At 43.5% G+C, this 18950-nt stretch overlaps 1 protein-coding gene across 2 annotated transcripts in view; it reads left to right on the forward strand.

Annotated features, from left to right (window-relative positions):
* Positions 1-18950, forward strand: part of palm1a (paralemmin 1a) — a 292230-nt gene that overhangs the window by 52913 nt on the left and 220367 nt on the right. Inside the window, exon 1 of one of the 2 annotated variants that reach the window (XM_072593635.1) lies at positions 5903-6014. The exons of the other annotated variant lie outside the window; for it this stretch is intronic. The gene's annotated coding sequence lies outside the window, so the exon portion shown is untranslated. Of the gene's footprint in view, positions 1-5902; positions 6015-18950 lie in introns of those variants that run through there. 2 annotated transcript variants of the gene reach the window in all.

Here is an 18950-nt window from a genome sequence, read left to right on the forward strand (position 1 = left end):
TGACGTTATGAGGTCATGAAGATACAAGGTCTGCATTCCGTTTGTGTTACTTTTTTTGTTGTATTTGGATGAGGTATCCCAGAACTACGTTTTTAGGAAGAAGCACAAACCTGGCAACAGGAGGGTAAGTCACGCCTTGGTCAGTTCTGAGGCCAAGAGGATGAGGGGATGTCTTTGAAGCCACTATGTGATGGACCTGGGATCTGTGTTGGTATCAGAAGGGGCCAGAGTTCAACCTGTGTCTCAAACAAACAACAGATTAGTTAAAATTAGCGCTGAGTGCAAATGTCTTAGCTTTCCCTTCAAAACAAATCAATCAGATCTAATGTATTCACAATAATAGCTGATTTAAAAATCTTCATTATCAAATGGGGCCTAGCTTCAGAGCAAAGTCCTAATTTCTAGTTGGCATGTTGTGATAAGATAAGCTTGATGTATGATATGGGTTTTGAGGTGACAACAATCAGTCAGAGACCTTGTTTGTTTTAAGTCAGTTGAGGTCATAGAATCCCTCCAGTGTAGAAGCAGGCCATTTGGTCCACACCAATTCTCTGAAGAGCATCCCTCCCAGACCAACCCCACCCCTGTAGCCCTGCCCTGCATTTTCTATGGCTGACCCACCCAGCCTGCACATTCCTGGGCACTATGGGCAATTTAGCACTGCCAATTCACCTAAATCTGCATTTGTTTGGACTGTGGCAGGAAATTGGAACAACTGGAGGGAACCCACGCAGACACGGAGAGAATGTGCAAACCCCATACAGGCAGTTGCCAGAGGCAGGAATTGAACCAGGGTTCCTGGCACCATGAGGCAGCAGTGCTAACCACTGAGCCACCGTGCCACCCCCAAACCGGATATCAGAGTTAACACATGATAATGGGAGTCATATGGTGACTGTGTTGTGGGGAGGTGACGTCCTCGTGGTATTGTTGCGGGACTGTTAATCCAGAGACCCAGGTAATGTTCTGGGGGTTTGAGTCCGGCAGCGAAAGATGATGTAATTTGAATTTGAAACAAGCTGGAATTAAGACTCCAATGGTGACGTGAAATTGCTGGGGGTAAATCTATCTGTCACCCATGTACTTTAGGGAAGCAAACTGCCATCTTTACCTGCTCTGACCCACACATGACCCCACAGCAACTCTTAACTTCCCTAACAGCAATTAGGCATGGCCAATAAGTGCTGGTCTAGCCAGCGATGCTGATGTCCCATGAATAAACTAAAAATAAAAATCCCTCTTGCTTTTCTGTACTCTGCAGCCAATACAAAAACATTGACCTCAGCAATATTCGTATAAGTCAGTCATTTTCAATATGGCTGCCTGAAAGGGTGACAAGATGGTGAAATCACCAACAGTATCTTGAGGTTGTTACATTCTGTTAGCATCAGCAAAGAAATGGTTGCTAACTCTGATTGGAGGTGTTCTGAAGTTTTCATCATGTGACATTTGACCACATGGCATTTGAATTTGAGATAGGGCCTTGTGTTTGTAAAATGTTGTTCCATTTACCTTTGTGTCTTAGTATCACTGTGCCCCAAATAAAATACTGGCAGTGTTTATCACGAGATGGATAACAGCATTTTTAAGTCAAAGAGGTAGAAAGATTTAAGGAGAAGTAATTTTTAATTCAAACTACTTTGACACTTTCAGTGTCAACCACCAGGAGAAACACCAATCTAACAAAATACGTGTTAGAAATAACTTCTGATCAAAGTTTTTGGACAGAATGATGGCTTTTCACAGTGCACAGCAAGTTATAAGTTTATGAATTAAACTGAAAATCAATTCAGTTCACTGACTGAAATACCACACACTGACTGCTCCAGCTTCAAAGAGGTGAGATTCAGTCCTCAGGAGAAGCAGCACCAAAATCACCCATTCACAAAATAGACACATTGTACAAGGCACATCTGAAGTCAGACCTGACTTAGGATTCAGTCTCTCTCCCAATTTGTGTTTCTCTTTTCCTCTTCGATCTGTTTCTCAAACTTTCTCACACAGTTTGTATATCTCTTTCTCAGTCTGTGTTTGTCTCTCTCTCCCTCTCCCAGTCCGTTTGTCTCTCTCTCAATTTGTGTTTCTCTCTTTCTCTTCCTCTTCAGACTGTGTTTCTCTCTCTCTCAGTCTGTGTGTATCTCTCTCTCTCTCTCTCTCTCAGTCTGTGTCTCCCCCTCTCCTAGCCCACACATCTTTTACCAATCCCTCCTTCCCCATGTTAGTTTTGTAAACTACAGCCAGCAGCTGATGGAGACCCCTGATGAGGGAGGGCCTGGATAATCGATGTGAGCATGTGCTGAAATCTGGAGGAAATCGTGGAGTTTTATCCTGGAATTCTTTAAGAAATAATCAGATTGTGCCTTGCAGCCTCATGGTTGAGTTTCCATCTGTAGTTCAGCACCGAAGGAAAGGAGAGGCAGCTCCATCTGCTCTTTCCTTCCTACCTACTGCAGCCGCAGTGGAAGATAAACAGTGGAGGAACTGTTCCTTCGCTCAGTACATTTAGTTGTGATCTCTAACTCAGCATTTTGGACCAATTCTCAAATCAATATCACCAATGGCTGCACTAATGGTTCCTGACCTTAGACATTTCCTCTCTTGCATATCAACCATGACAGTTTACATCAGATTGAGGGCTGAGGTCAGAATGATTCAATTTAACTTCTGTTTACAGTTATCTTTTGAATCAGTAAATGGTTCTCACTAATGCTCTGCTAATTTTAGCCCTTTGCTTTCTGCTACCAGCCTAGTAGATTCTTTGCTCAATGTTGTAAGCATTTCAAGATTCTGCTTTCCTATAGCAGAGCTAGACATAATACATCAAGCATCTTCTGAACATGTTGAAATCACAGATGAAGGGGATTTTCACATTTAATAGACAGTGAGAGTACACAGCTACTTATCAATATGTGGGCAATATTCAGTTTTCTTCTTGAAACAGAATAGTTTTGAGAATCATTAAGAATAAGAGAAAAATCAGATGAAGCAATCATCCGTTGATAACAGCAGCTGAAATATTTTCCTGTCCAGTGTTTCCATTGTGTGAGATGATGACCCAATAATTCAGCCAATGCAGAGGCTATTTGTTTGGCCTGATTCACCTCCCAAGCCTCCAATGTGGTTAACAGAAAGTAGTTGCTGAAAGTCTAGGGAATACAGTTTTTCCTCAACCCATTTTTATTGACCCCTCTGAAACAGGCATTTAACCCCTTGTCTATGTGAACAGAGGCCCCGGTGACTGATTCAAACCCCACTACAAATTTAATTCACTTTGAGGCTGCTATTGAGACAGCCCAATAGGAATTGCAAACTGCACTTACTGAGCGTAAGCATTAATGGAGTGCTGTCCACAGCTCCAGATTAAATCTGAAGGTTGCTATTGGCGTAATCATCACCCTGTGACTTGCAACACTTACCCAGGGTTAGAGAACAGAGCCCATTTAGCATTCGTCCATGGAATGTGGGCATCACTGATAGAGCCAATATTTAATGCCTGTCCCTAGCTGCCCTTGAGAAGGTGATGGTGAGCATCCTTCTTGAACTGCTACAGTCCACGTGCTGTGGGTTGACCAACAATGCCACTGGGGAGGGAATTCCAGGATGTTAACCCAACGGTGGTGAAGGAACGGTGATATACTTCCAAGTCAAGATGGTGAGTGGCTTGAAGGGAAACTTGCCGGGGGTGGTGTTCCCAAGAATCTGCTGCCTCTGTCCTTCTAGATGGAAGTAGTCATGGGTTTAGAAGGATCTTTAGTGAACTTCTGCACTGCATCTTGTAGATAGTACACATTGCTGCTACTGAACATTGGTAGTGGAGGGAGTAGATGTTTGTGGATGTGGTTCCAATCAGAGGGATTGCTTTGTTTTGGATAGTGTCAAGCTTCTTGAGTGTTGTCAGGGCTGCACTCATCCAGGCAAATGGGGAGTATTCCATTAAACTCCTAATTTGTACCTTGCAGGATAGTGGGCAGGTTTTAGGGAGTCAGGAGTTGAGTTACATGCTGTAGTATTCCTAACCTCCGACCTGCTGTCAGATCCAAACAGCCATTCTGGATCCAGCCTGCTGCAAGCTGTGAACTGACTGGAGCTCACCAATCTGGTGAGGCAGGTGAGATCCATCATGCATGGTCTTACCAGTAGTCAGTTGAGGCATGATGACAATTTCTACCTTAATTAAATTATGAAGTAAATGTAGGTCTGACAACTATCCTACACTCTGCACCCTGGAATTGTTGATCAGCAAGATGGACAATGACAATATTGTCAGAGATAGCTAATGAAGTAATCAAACTGCTGGGAGATATTGGAATGGCCAGTGGCAAGGTATAGAATAATTGGCATCATGCAGCCTGACAGCATTTCGGGCCTTCTGATCCCAATGAATTGAGGCCTCACCATCTGATGTCTGGTGTGAGGAAATAGAACAGAAAACCACTCCACCATCTCCTCAGTCCACGTTGCTATTTCTTCCAAACATTCTGGCTCAATTTGATACTGAATAGTTCTGAGATTTGGGCTCATGCAGGCCCGAGACTTTCACCAAATGTTCTGCTCAGTCACAATTAAAAATCAGTAGCTGTTAGAGATAGAAAATGAGTATCTTTGCTGCTGCTGCTGGCCGTGTTTTGGGAGGATGGGAAATCATTGGAACTTCCTGAAGATCATAGCTCACCAGCAGATCAGTGCTGGGATTGCGGTGCAGTGAACTGAGTCAGCAGTGACCGCAGGATGGTAGTTTTCATCTGTGTGTCATGGAGGAGGCCTTCATCCCAGCTCTTCCAAACCACCTCCTCCCTCTCAGAACAGTGACAATTTCTCCTCCTATTGACCCTAGACATGTGTTTCTCTTACTGGTTATAGAACATTACAGCGCATTACAAGCCCTTCGGTCCTTATGTCTTGTCTCTTGTTAAAAATCACACAACACCAGGTTATAGTCCAACAGGTTTATTTGGAAACACTAGCTTTCAAGGCGCTGCCTCCTCGTTAGGTGGTTGTGGAACAGGACCATAATACACAGAGTATATAGCAAAAGGGTTACAGTGTCATAGAGATGTAATGATATGTTAAACAACTTTAGGTTAAGTCTTTCTTCTTTTAGAATGGGTTATGCTAGTTTCGATTCTTTAACTAGCATATCCCATTCTAAAAGAAGAAAGACTTAATCTAAATTTGTTTAATTTATCATTGCACCTCCATGACACTGTAACCCTTTTGCTATATACTCTGTGTATTATGATCCTGTTCCACAACCACCTGATGAAGGAGCAGCGCTCTGAAAGCTAGTGCTTCCAAATAAACCTGTTGGACTATAACCTGGTGCTGTGTGATTTTTAACTTTGTCCACCCCAGTCCAACACTGGCACCTCCAAGTCTTGTCTGTTGAAAGCATTCTGAGGTTCAGGGTGCTTTGCTGGATTTACATGATTTTACAGTGATGTGCCATATGTTTACTTTTAAATTTTCTCTCAAAAGCTGCAGGGAACATTTGCAAAATGCGACACGATTAACACTGCCACACACTTCTGAATCAGCCAGCCTTAAAGTTCAAGTTGAATGAGCTGGCTGTAGTCTTCCTCTCCTCTCCCCTCACTGATCATCATCCGTGTAAACTGGGCCAGACTCAGGTTGTGAAGAAGTCAAGCATCTCCCACCAGCAGAGAATCCGTGCAAGTGCACAGCCATTACGTTGGGAGAGTGGAAAGGGTCTTCCTACAGCGGGTTCTGCTGCCTAACCCCTGCTGACCTTTGAAATATGCTTCCTGGGAAAGCTTCCTTGTTATGTCACTGAGCTGCTGACAGGGAAATGAGTCTCCCCCTCTGCAGGCGATCTGATTGGGGCTGTTTTCTACAAGCTTTGTGGCAAGGTTTTGCTGAAAACATTACCATAAATTGGCTTTGATGCTCTCTGTGTCAGACCATTGAACTCCAGTGTTGCATATCTTGCACTGAGAGTTTACACCAACCAACAGTAATTAACCTCAGGTAAAGCTGGCGCTGAGTTTGGGCAACAGGTAAGATTTCTCAATCATTGGTTTGCAATGGAATGAGCTGTTCCGTTTCTTTGGCAAAGTGAAATGTTTAATTTACTGCATGACATGTTTCAATTTATGAAGGAGAGGATATTTTTACTTAGGAATGCGAGATTCTGCCTCTTCATTCTAACTAGGATGACTGTATCTCATTCCCACGTTTGGTACAGTTGGTGTTTAGAGCTTAAAAATGTGTTGCTGGAAAAGCGCAGCAGGTCAGGCAGCATCAAAGGAACAGGAGAATCGACGTTTCGGGCATAAGCCCTTCTTCAGGAATGAGGAGGGTGTGCCAAGCAGGCTGAGATAAAAGGTAGGGAGGAGGGACTTGGGGAACGGGCGTTGGGAATACGATAGGTGGAAGGAGGTTAAGGTGAGGGTGATAGGCCGGAGAGGGGGTGGGGGCGGAGAGGTCGGGAAGAAGATTGCAGGTCAAAATGGCGGTGCTGAGTCCGAGGGTTGGGATTGAGATAAGGTGGGGGGAGGGGAAATGAGAAAGCTGGAGAAAACTGCATTCATCCCTTGTGGTTGGAGGGTTCCTAGGCGGAAGATGGTTGGTGTTTGCTGTAACCAGTGGTATCACTTGCCCCTCTGAAGCAGGTGGTTATATGTTCAAATCCTGTTAAAGTACTTTTCGTGAGACTGAACACAAGGACTGCAGAACTCTTGGAGTTGCTGCCTTTTGGGTCTGCAAGATAGCCATAGAAAATCGCATTTCGTTCTGTCAGAAGTAGGAGATAATAATTTGTCTTAGTGGGCATTGGATTGGCCAGCATTATATCCTGCTCCTGATGTTTAATTCCATTGGCTGATATCTAACCATACCATTTGATATGGGTGGTTGATCCACAAGAGTACAGGGGAAATCTCCCTATCTTGATTAGATTATTTACAGTGTGGAAACAAGCCCTTCAGCCCAACACGTTCACACCGACCCTCCGAAGAGCAACCCACCCAGACCCATTCCCCGACATTTACCCCTTCACCTAACACTACAGTGCAATTTAGCATGGCCAATTCACCTAACCTGCACATTTTTGGACTGTGGGAGGAAACCGGAGCACCTGGAGGAAACCCACGCAGACACGGGGAGAATGTGCAAACTCCACACAGAGAGACCTGAGGTGGGAATTGAACCCGGGTCTCTGGTGCTGTGAGGCAGCAATGCTAACCACTGTGCCACTGTGCCACCCATCTTTAAGCCAGATAGCTTGGGTTCAAGTCCCACATGCTCCAAAGGTGTTTTATTATATATCTAGACAGATTAATTAAAAATATCTCCATTATAGTCCATTCTGCCTGAGATGAATTTATCTATTGTGGGAATAAATACCCATTGGTTAATAGTCAATAATGGAGGCTCTAATGCCCATAATCTTCTGCATTCCCAAATGTGCTCTATCCATTGAATGGTGTTAATTGTTCAACATGCCAAGATCATGTTGCATCCAGAGGTCATGTTGTGACCCTGCTGCTTGTTAAGAGTCTGACTGTAGGAAAACAAGAGGAAATGTCTCAAAGACTGATTTAATTTTCTGAGATTCTGGAGTGATATGTATTACTCTGCAGCAATCCAGAAACAATAGATTTCCCTACCTGAAACTGCTGCAAGTTAACATACTGGAACTTCCCTGTGTGGTTCAGCTAAGGAATGAGTCTTAAATGCTTCAGTTGAAGTTGATGTTTTTAACAAAATCAACCATTTTTTGCTTTGATACATTGTGTAGAAATTGCTCCTCACCCACACTGTCAACCTTCTGGTGTAATGGCAAAATTTCCAAGTAAGTCTTTTTGGCTTTCATAATGCCCTGTTGTCATATTCCCATTGTTTTAGGGACAGACACATTGTCCCAAATCCTTCAGTCTTCAGACATATCCTATAAGATACACACTGAGACCTCTTGGAAGTCATATGCAATAGTTATCCAAGATGTTTAAACTTGAGAAGGGTCATTACTCTGGATCTAAAAGCCCTCCACAAATGTCTCAAATTTGGAGTTAGAGTCAGAGACATAATAGGGTTCAAATTGACTCATCTGAATAGATCCCCAGGAAATGGTGGAGCTAACTCCAGGCTAAGTGGCCACCCCGGCATCGATCACTCACTGTGACTGCACCCACCGCCCACGCAACCTGGACACGTATCACTCACCCCTCCCCAGCACACAGCCCAGCCCCCACCCTGGGGATCTTGAGACCCTCTCCAACACTTGACCCACCCTGCAACCCCCTTCACACCCTAGACCTTGCCCACTCACTATCGTACTCCCTCACTTGTCACCTTATTCCATCACCCATTTACTCTAATCCTATATCTACCCTTTACAGACCTGACATCCTACCTCCTTACCCAACTGGTGCGCTATACCTCTCACCTATTTACCAGCCTCATCCTGCACCCACTTGTCATCATATCTCCTCACTCACCATGCAGCCTACACCCAACAATCCAGCCATTCTAATTCCTCACTCACTCATTTGCAAGTCTAAACACTTAATTTCATTCTCAATAGCTGTTGAAGTGGCTTTTGGACTTTGTATTTACTGGAATTTGATTCTTCCTTTACTGATTCATGGGATGAGGGCATCACTGGTTAGGCCAGCATTAATTTCCCACTCCTCAGTGCCCAGAGGGCAGTAAAGTGTCAACCACATTGCTGTGGGTCTGGAGTCACATGGAGGCCAGATCAGGTAAGGATGGCAGTTTCCCTTCCTAAAGGGCATTAATTAACCAAATGCTCCTCCCAGCCCTCCAAATAACTCGATTTGTGATCATGATTAGACTCTTAATTCTAGATTATTTTTTCAATTGAATTCAAAATCCACCATCTGCCATGGCAGGATTTGAACCTGGATCCCCAGGACATTATCTGGGTCTCTGAATTAATTGTCCCATGATAATGCCGCCAGGCCACCACCTCTCCTCTGGAAGCCAGAATTCGAAGCTAATTCCAAAAAAAAGGACATGTCTTGGCATCTAACACTAATCCTGTGCTGAGTGGGTTCTGTGGCAGTTTCCTACGTTGGAGATACTCAAAACAGGCGTTGCTCAGAAATCTGGCTGGACAATTCACTGACAGGTATAGGTCATTCTGCTATAATACATGCTTCGTTCACACAAATTCTCTAACACCATTGATGAATTGCAGACACTGTTTCTAAAGCATGAGATTTTAAAGCTGCTATTGGTTGTATTGGTTATATTCTGGCTCCATTATTTTAAATGGTGCTGCTATTATGCGATTTTCTTATAACATGGGATTGCACGAGAACAGAACAGAATAGCTTTATAGAAGAACTGACTGTAAGTGGACAATCTCCATCAAGATTACGGTTGGACTTATACCTCTGACCTAAACTCTGAATTTCCAGTCACAAAACAATGCCAGCCAAAAATAACCAGCAGCCGGATTTCTCACCCAACACCGTACTGTGATATTCCATATTTTATGTGTACACTCATTCATGAGATTATTGCATATTTAATGGCATTAGTATTCAGTTTTATGGAGGATACAACCAAATCACATAAGTAGATTTTGCAATGAAGTGGCATTAACTGCAGCAAAGAATCCTGAGCCAGGACAAACCCTGCAGTAAATCCAACAATGCAGCTGGAGTGAATTTCAGATGCAACTCAATAACAGAATCTTTAGAATGGATGGAATCGCAAGGGTCTGTACAGTGGCTGTGTACAACGCTAGTACAGTGTTTATAGCATTTGTGTACAATGGGTATGCAGTGTGTATAGTGTGTAATGTGTAAGTATAATGCCTATATATACATTATGTATGCAAAATGTATGTACAGTGTGTGTATATACAGTGCATGTATAGTGTGTATACAGTGTATTTGTATAGTATGTGTATATACAGTGCATGTGTAGTGTTTATATGTGTATACAGTATGTACAATGTGTGTATACACAGTGCGTATATAGTGTCTGTATATATATACAGTGTGTTTGTACAGTGTATGTGTATACAGTACATGTATGGTGTGGATGTACATACAGTGTGTTTGTACAGTGTGTGTGTATACAGTACATATATAGTGTGTATATATACAGTGTGTTTGTACAGTGTGTGTATATACAGTACATGTATAGTGTGAATGTATATACAGTGTGTTTGTACAGTGCTGTGTATACAGTACATGTATAGTGTGTGTATATGGCCCTCAATCGCTAAAGGCATTAACACTGTTAGTTTCATTGTCAGTGACATAGCCTGAGACAGTCAGTAGGAAAAGACACTGCCATTCAAACTCCAACTCAATTCCTTTGATAACTCCTCTAACACTGCAGCAATCTTGTTGTATGCAGATACAATAAGACGTGGACAACATTCACCTTTGGGCTGAACATTCATGGCACACAAGTATCAGGCACCAACCAGCACAAGAAACCGAATCTAAACTCTGTTGATATTAAGTAGCATGACTGTGCTATTTTCCCAAATGACCACAGCTGGTACCTTCTGGTATTTTCCATCTCTCTCTAGGTAGATGGCACTGGGTAAGGTTGCCAATCCTCCTTCGTCTTTGAGTCTTGAGTCTATCTCGTGTTACAGCACTTCAGAGAATCTAAAGAACGGGCACTGTTCTTAGATAACAAAAAGGCTTTTTGAATGCTAGCAATGGTCAGGATTTGGTCAGGATAGTGATTAAGAGCTGAGGGGGTTGGTACAGATATGTCTACTCTCTCTGGAAGCTGGAGATGAACTCCTTGACTCTACCCTCAGACTGCATGAACCAATGTAACAATGACCCTTGTAACAATGTACTTTATATGACAATTACCAGTCATCAATGCCCTTAGCATTACAGAATAGTCTAGAGTGCAGAAAGTGGCCATTTAGCCCATTGAGTCCTCGGCAACACTCCAAAGAGCATCCAACCTAGACTCACCCCCACCCTCACCCCATTCCCGTAACCCCTCATTTACCATTATCAACAACCAGAAAAGTAACTGGACTGTGGGTGTTGTTGTGTCTGAGTGGTAGTGCCCCGACCTCTGAGCCAGGAGGCCAGTGTTCAAATCCTACATGCTCCAGAAGTGTGTCATAAAATCTCTATTGGGCTGAGGAAGAGGTTAACCGAGGCTCTAACAGATATTCGAAGCCTGGGAAATCTGTGGCAAGTAATTGTCCTTCTGATTCCCCAAAGCCTCTACAATCTACCACATAGGGAGCAGGAGTGAGATAGAATACTTGTGTGGTTAGTAACACTTCCTACAACGCTCACAAAGCTCGGCACCAATCAGGATGAAGTAACCTATTTGATCAACATCACACCAACAACTTCAACCATCCTCCTCACCTACCTTTTAACAGAGTTCTGAAGAAGGGTCACTGTTCTGTTTTCTCTCCACCGATGCTGCCGGACCTGTTGAGTTTTTCCAGCACTTTCTGTTTTTGTTTCATTTCCAGCATCCATAGTTCTTTACTTTCTTTTGTCTTTTTTTAACCTTTAAACATCCTTGCAAATACATGGAGGTACATTTGGGTCCATGAGTTAGGAATAGACCTGTCAATCTTGTTCACCGTTCAATAGTGGTTAGCACTGCTGCCTCACAGCGCAGATTCCATTCCAGCCTCGGGCGACTGTAATGTGGAGTTTGCACACTCTCCCCATGTCTGCATGGGTTTCCTCCAGATGCTTTGGTTTCCTCCCACTGTCCCTAGATCTAGGTGAAAGAACTGAGATTATTCTGGCTAAGTTTACAGATGATACAAAGATAGGTCAAGGGACAAATAGCTTTGAGGAGGCAGGGAGACTGCAGAAGGATTTGGACATGTTAGGAGAGTGGGCAAGGAAGTGGCAGATGAAGTATAATGTGGGAAACTGTGAGGCCATGCACTTTGGTAGGGAGAATAGAGGTTATTTTCTAAATGGGGAGAAAATTCAGAAATCTAAAGGAGTCCAGGAGTCTGTCAAGGTAAACTTGCAGGTTGAGTCAGTAGATAGAAAGGCAAATGCAATGATGGCATTTATTTTGAGAGGACTTGAATATGAAAGCAAGGATGTACTTCTGAGGCTCTATAAGGCTCTGGTCAGACCACATTTGGAGTATTGTGCATAGTTTCGGGCCTCATATCTCAGGAAGATGTATTGGCCCTGGATTGTGTTCAGAGGAGGTTCACGAGAATGGTCCCAGGAATGAAAAGCTTAACATAAGAGGAACATTTGAGGACTCTGGGTTTATACTCAATGGAGTTTATAAGGATGACGGGGGATCTAATTGAAACATACGGAATACTGAATTGCCTGGACAGAGTAGGTGTTGGAAATATGTCTCCCTTGGTAGGAGAGACTAGGACCTGAGGGCACAGTTTTAGAGTAACAGGAGGAACTTTTAGAACAGAGATAAGGAGAAACGGCTTCAGCCAGAGAGTGGGGAATCGATGGAATTTATTGCCACAGAAGGCTGCTGAGGCCAGGTCATTGGGTACATTTCAAACTGAGATGGATAGCTTCTTCAGTATCAAGGGGATCAAAGGGTTACAGGGAGAAAGCAGGAGAATGGTATTGAGAAACTTGGTGCTAAGGCCTTGAACGCACAGCCCCTGTTCTTAGAGCGAAGGATATTGTCATTGGCAAGTAGCAAGTCTTCAAATCCTGATCTTAGACTAGGTTCCAGTCCAGCACAGAAAACAAAAACTAATAGGATTATTCTGCTCACCTATCCTCCCACATATGGGAAACTCCATCAGGAAACCAAGGCTTCCGATATTTATAGAATCCCTACAGTGTAGAAACAGACCATTCGACCCATCAATCCATACCAATCCTTCAAAGAGCATCCCACCCACACATCCTATACATGTAATCCTACATTTCCCATGGCCTCTCCACCTAACCTGCACATCTATGGAAACCTGAGCACCTGGAAGAAACTCTTGCAGACACAGGGAGAATGTACAGAGAGGTACTAATATCCTGGGTGGGAAATTTGCTGGTGCTATTCGGATGGGTTCTCATCAGCAGGGGGATGAGAACTGGAGATGTAGTTGCAGTGCACAGGAGGATGAGAGTACGAAGGACAGGGACAAGATTTCAGGGTCACAGGAATGTGCTAGCAGACAGCAAAGTGGTTTGAAGTGTGTCTACTTCAACACCAGAAGTATCCGAAATAAGGTAGGTGAGCTTGCAGCATGGATATGTACTTGGGGCTTCAATGTTGTGGCCATTTCGGAGACATGGATAAGAGCAGGGTGAGGAATGGATGTTGCAGGTTTCAGGGTTTAGATCTTTCATTAAAAACAGGCAAAGCGGTAAAAGAGATGGAGGCATGGCCTTGTTAGTCAAAGATAGTATAACGGTGGCTGAAAGAACTTTTGATGAGGACTCGTCGACTGAGGTAGTGTGGGCTGAGGTCAGAAACAGGAGAGGAGAGGTCACACTGCTTGGAGTTTTTTATCGCCTCCGCAGAGTTCCAGGGAGGTAGGAGAGAGAATTAGCAAAGTTATTCTGAGTAGGAGTGAAAGGAACAGGGTGGTCATTATGGGGGACTTTAACTTCCCCAACATTGATTGGAAATGTTATAGCTCTAGTACGTCAGATAGATCAGTTTTTGTCCAATGTATAGAGGAGGGTTTCCTGACCCAGAATGTCGAAGGGCCAACAAGAGGGGAGGGCACACTGGATCTGGTACTTGGTAATGAACCAGGCCAGGTGTTTGATTTAGTTGTTGGTGAGCACTTTGGGGAGAGTGACCATAATTCAGCCATGTTTAGTTTAACGATGGAAAGGGATAGGTACATTCCACAGGTCAAGAGTTATCGATGGGGTAAGGGCAATTATAATGCAATTAGGCAAGAATTAGGATGCATAGAATGGGGTCGCAAAATGCAGGCAAGGGCTGCAGACAAACGAAATGTGGAGCTGGTTTAAGGAACAAATGTTGCGTGTTCTTGATAGGTATGTCCCTGTCAGGCAGGGAGGAAGTGATAAGGTAAGGGAACCGTGGTTTACTACAGAAATTGAATCTTTTGTTAAGCAGAAGAAGGAGGTTTATGTGTTAATGAGGCAAAATGGTTCAGATGAGGCGATGGAGAGATACGGATCAGTTGGGAAGGATTTAAAGAGAGAGTTAAGAAGAGCAAAGAGAGGACATGAGCAGTCTTTAGCAAATAGAATAAAGCTTTCTGTAGGTGTGTGTGGAATACAAGGATGACTAGGGTAGGAATAGGGCCAATCAAAGACAGAAGTGGGAAGTTGAGTGTGGACCCTGTAGAGATCGAAGAGGTGGTAAATGAACGTTTTTCATTGGTTTTCACTCAGGAAAAGGAGAATATTGGAGAGGAGAAGAATGAGGTATGAGATATTAGACTAGAAAGGATCGAGGTTAGTTACAAACAGGTGTTATCAATTCTAGAAGGAGTGAAAGTAGACAAGTCTCCTGGGCTGAATGGGATTTATCCGAGGATTCTCTGGGAGGAGATAGCAGAGCCGTTGGCTTTGATACTTGAGTCGTCATTTTCAACAGGTTTAGTACCTGGAGGACTGGAGGATTACAAATGTTGTGCCCTTGTTCAAGAAGGGCAGTAGAGATGACCCAGGTAATTATAGACCTGTGAGCCTTACTTATGTTGTAGGAAAGGTTTTGGAAAGGATTATAAGAGATTAGATTTATAATCATCTTGCAAGCAACAATTTGATTTCAGATAGTCAATATGGTTTCGTCAAGGGCAGGTCGTGTCTCACAAACCTCATTGAGTTTTTTGAGAAGGCGACCAAGCATGTAGATGAGGGTAGGGCAGTTGACGTTGTATACATGGACTTCAGTAAAGCCTTTGATAAGGTTTCACATGGTAGGCTGATGGAGAAAGTGTAGAGGCATGGGGTTGGGGGTGATTTAGCAGTTTGGATTAGAAACTGGCTTTCTGGAAGAAGGCAGCGATTGGTGGTTGATGGAAAATATTCAGCCTGGAGTCCAGTTACCAGCGGTGTGCCACAAGGATCTGTTTTGGGACCACTGCTGTTTGTCATTTTTATAAATGACTTAGACGCTGGCATAGGTGGATGACACTAAAGTCGGTGGAGTAGTGGACAATTTAGAAGACTGTTACAGGTTGCAGGGGGATTTGGATAAACTGCAGAATTGGGCTGAGATGGGGCAAATGGAGTTCAATGCAGGTAAATGTGAGGTGGTGCACTTTGGGAAGAATAACAGGAAGGCAGAGTACTGGGTCAATGGAAAGATTCTTGGTCGTGTGGGTGTGCAGAGGGATCTTGGAGTCCATGTACATAGATCCCTGAAAGTTGCCATCCAGGTGGATAATGCTGTGAAGAAGGCATACGGTGTGTTTGGTTTCATTGGTGGAGGGATCGAGTTCTGGAGCCGCAATATCATGTTGCAACTATATAAAACGCCCATGTGGCCACACTTGGAATATTGTGTACAGTTCTGGTCGCCCCATTCCAGGAAGGATGTGGGTGGGAGCATTGGAAAAGGTGCAGAGGAGATTGACCAGGATGTTGCCTGGTCTGGAGAGAAGGTCTCATGAGGAAAGGCTGAGAGACTTGGGTCTGTTCTCATTGGAAAGAAGAAGGCTAAGAGGGGATTTGATAGAGACATACAAGGTGATGCGAGAATTATATACTGAAATAATTTTTCCTAGGATGATGACGTCAGCTTGTACGAGAGGGCATAACTTACAAATTGAGGGGTGATAGATTTAAGACAGATGTCAGAGGAAAGTTCTTTATGCAGAGAGTGGTAAGGGTGTGGAATGCCCTACCTGCTAATGTAGTCAACTCAGCCACATTAGGGAGATTTAAATAGTCCTTAGGTAAGCACATGGATGATTTTGGGATAGTGTAGGGGAGGGCGAACTGAGAATAGTTCACAGGTCAGTGCAACATTGAGGGCCGAAGGGCCTGTTCTGTGCTGTATTGTTCTATGTTCTATGTTCTAATGTGCAAACTCCACATAGACAGTCACCCAATGCTGGAACTAAATCCTGTTCCCTGGAGCTGTGAGGCAGCAGAGTTAACCATTGTCAGATATTATCTATTATCAGATAATTGTTTATGATCTGATGCCATGATAATAATGTAGCTCCCCTTTTTATGGTGTTGCTTACAGCACAACAGACATTTCTGACATGCTCTCCATTCCCAAAGATGATAAATATCTGACTATTATCACTTCCCGGTTAAGTCTTACAGTCAGATTTATATATGATTACACAGACATCACAATACGAATGTTGAGCTTGTTTGGTATTTTTGATATAGAAAAGCATCCCAATGCATTTTGCAGAGGCAAATAGGCAAATAGATCAAAGAAACAAAGTGTCAGTGCCATGGTAAAAGAGATCGGCGAGGCCACTAATTGCTTGGTGAACTAACATTGATTTTAAGAGTTTTGAAACATAGATGGAAAGGCAGACAGCTGAAATTATTTAGATTAGATTCTCTACGGTGTGGAAACAGGCCCTTCAGCCCAACCAGTCCACACCGACCCTCTGAAGAGTAACCCACCTAGACCCATTTCCCTTCTGACTAATGCACCGAACACTATGGGCAATTTAGCATGGCCAATTCACCTGACCTGTACACCTTTAGACTGTGGGAGGAAACCCACACAGACACAGGGAGAATGTGCAAACTCCACACAGGCAGTCACCTAAGGTTGGAATCGAACCTGGGACCCTGGTGCTGTGAGGCAATAGCGCTAACCATTGAGCCACCATGCCACCTATTTAGCATAGAGATGAGGAGAAATGATTTGCGATGCCATGGTGACTCAGTGATTAGCACCACTACCTCTCAGTGCCAGGGACCCAGGTTCAATTCCAGCTTCAATCGACTGTCTGTCTGGAGTTTATGCATTTGCTGTGTGGGTCTCCTCCGGGTGTTCTGATTTCCTCTCACAGTTCAAAGATGATTTGGTTAAGTAGTAAATTCCACATAGTGTCCAGGAATGTGCAGGCTGGGTGGATTACCCAGGGGAATAATAGATGTTGTACTAAGGTTCAGTGTGGACTTGATGAGCTAAATGACCTGCCTCCAAATAGTAGGAGTTGCATGACTTCACTTGAAGGGCTGTGATTCTTAGCAATTTTATCTCCTGGGAGGTTGTGGATGTGATTGTTGAATACATTCAAGGCTAGGTTAGACAGATTTTTAGCCTCTGAGGGAATCAAGGATTCAGTGATTTGGTGCAGGGGTGTGATTAAAGCCCAAGATTGGCCATGATCATATTAAATGGAAGACCAAGGTTGAGGGGCCAAATGGCCTGCTTTTGCCTTTTTCCTGTGTTCTTGTGAAGGGATTTTGGTTGAGATTGGCAGAGAAAAGACTGTAACAACAGAAGACATCCATCAGTGGGTGTGAAGGGTGGTTAGCACTACTGCCTCAAAGCGCCAGGGACTGGAGGTCGCTTCCACTCCCAGGTATGTTCTCCCTGCATCTGTGTGAGTTTCCTCTGGGTGCCCTAGTTTCTTCCCATAGCCCAGTAATGTGCTGATGGATTGGCCATGGGAGATTGTGGCTGAAAACAATGACCTTTGACATCTAGTATTCAGCTGTGTGTAAATATCAATGATACAAGCTATAACAGTTTATTAATATCTAGCCTCTGCAGGCTTACATAATGTCATGTTTTTTTCAATATGTTTCAGGATTCACACATTAGGATCACCTCTAATTCATCGTGAACATCTCCCAGGGAGATATAATCACCCTCAGTTTATTCAGCACACAATGAGCTAAAAAAAACCATATTTTATCATGGTCCAAAAATTTCAGGGAGAAAACAAGACTTTCACAGACTTCACAATGTGATGTTTGTGCATAACAGAGGCAATTTTCAGAGGGTCTGATCATAACTCAACAGAAGACCAGTTAAACAGCAATACACATAGCGAGTTAATCAGACTATGAAATAAAGAACTGTTCACCAATTAAATAAAAGATACAATGGTGAATCCTTTTGGAAGGATCAGTTGACGAGATTAGTTCAGTTTGTCAATGATCACATGTCCATTAATATTTGACCATAAAAATCAGATTAGTCTGGCTTTTATATCCTGAGGGACCAGAAGAGACAAGAGCTTGGGAAGGGTCCATCTCCAGCTTGTGGGTATAAAAACGAACCACTTTGCTTTAACAACGTACTCTCTATAATCACTGCCATATCTTAAAGTGCAAGGCTGCTGAAATGTTCCGTTTTCTGCAGGATGGGAGCTGTGCTTCCATCGCAAGTTAGCTTAAGCGTATTAAACTAGAAAGAGTACAGAAAAGATTTACCAGGATGCTACCTGGACTGGAAGTTTTGAGTTATAAGGAGAGAGACTGGATAGGTTGGGACTTCTTTTCCTGGAGTGCAGGAGATTGAGGGGAGACCTGATAGAGGTCTGTAAAATGATGAGAGGTATAGATAAGGTAGATAGCCAACAGCCTTCCCATGGTGGGGGAAGTCTAAACTGGAGGGTATAGGTTTAAAGTGAGAGGGGAGAGATACAAAAGGGTCCAGAGGGGAATTTGTTCACACGAGAGTGGTGAGTGTCTAGCGGAAGAGCAAATCTTTTTCAGGGTGAGTATTCTTCAAAGAGACATAGCAGTCGATTAACAAAATGTAAGAGCAAATTGTTGCAGGTGGTGGAATCTATACTAAAAACAAAACAAATGTCTGGAACAGGCTGCCAGAGGTAGAGGTGGAGGCAAGTACAGTTTTATCATTTAGGAAACATTTGACAAGAACATGGAATAGATATGGAGGGATATGGAAAAAACACAGGCAAGTGGGACGAGATTAATTGTGAAAACTGGGTGGCATAGACAAATTGGGCTGAAGGGCTGTAAAACTCTATGACGCCTCCTCCTGCTTGCATTGCTAAACTTCCTACAGGAGTTAGCTGCATCTTTCCATTTGAAGAAAGCATTTGTCCACTCAAACTGATTCTCAAACTA

The sequence above is a fragment of the Chiloscyllium punctatum genome, chromosome 24, assembly GCF_047496795.1.
Source record: "Chiloscyllium punctatum isolate Juve2018m chromosome 24, sChiPun1.3, whole genome shotgun sequence".
Lineage (NCBI taxonomy): Eukaryota > Metazoa > Chordata > Chondrichthyes > Orectolobiformes > Hemiscylliidae > Chiloscyllium > Chiloscyllium punctatum.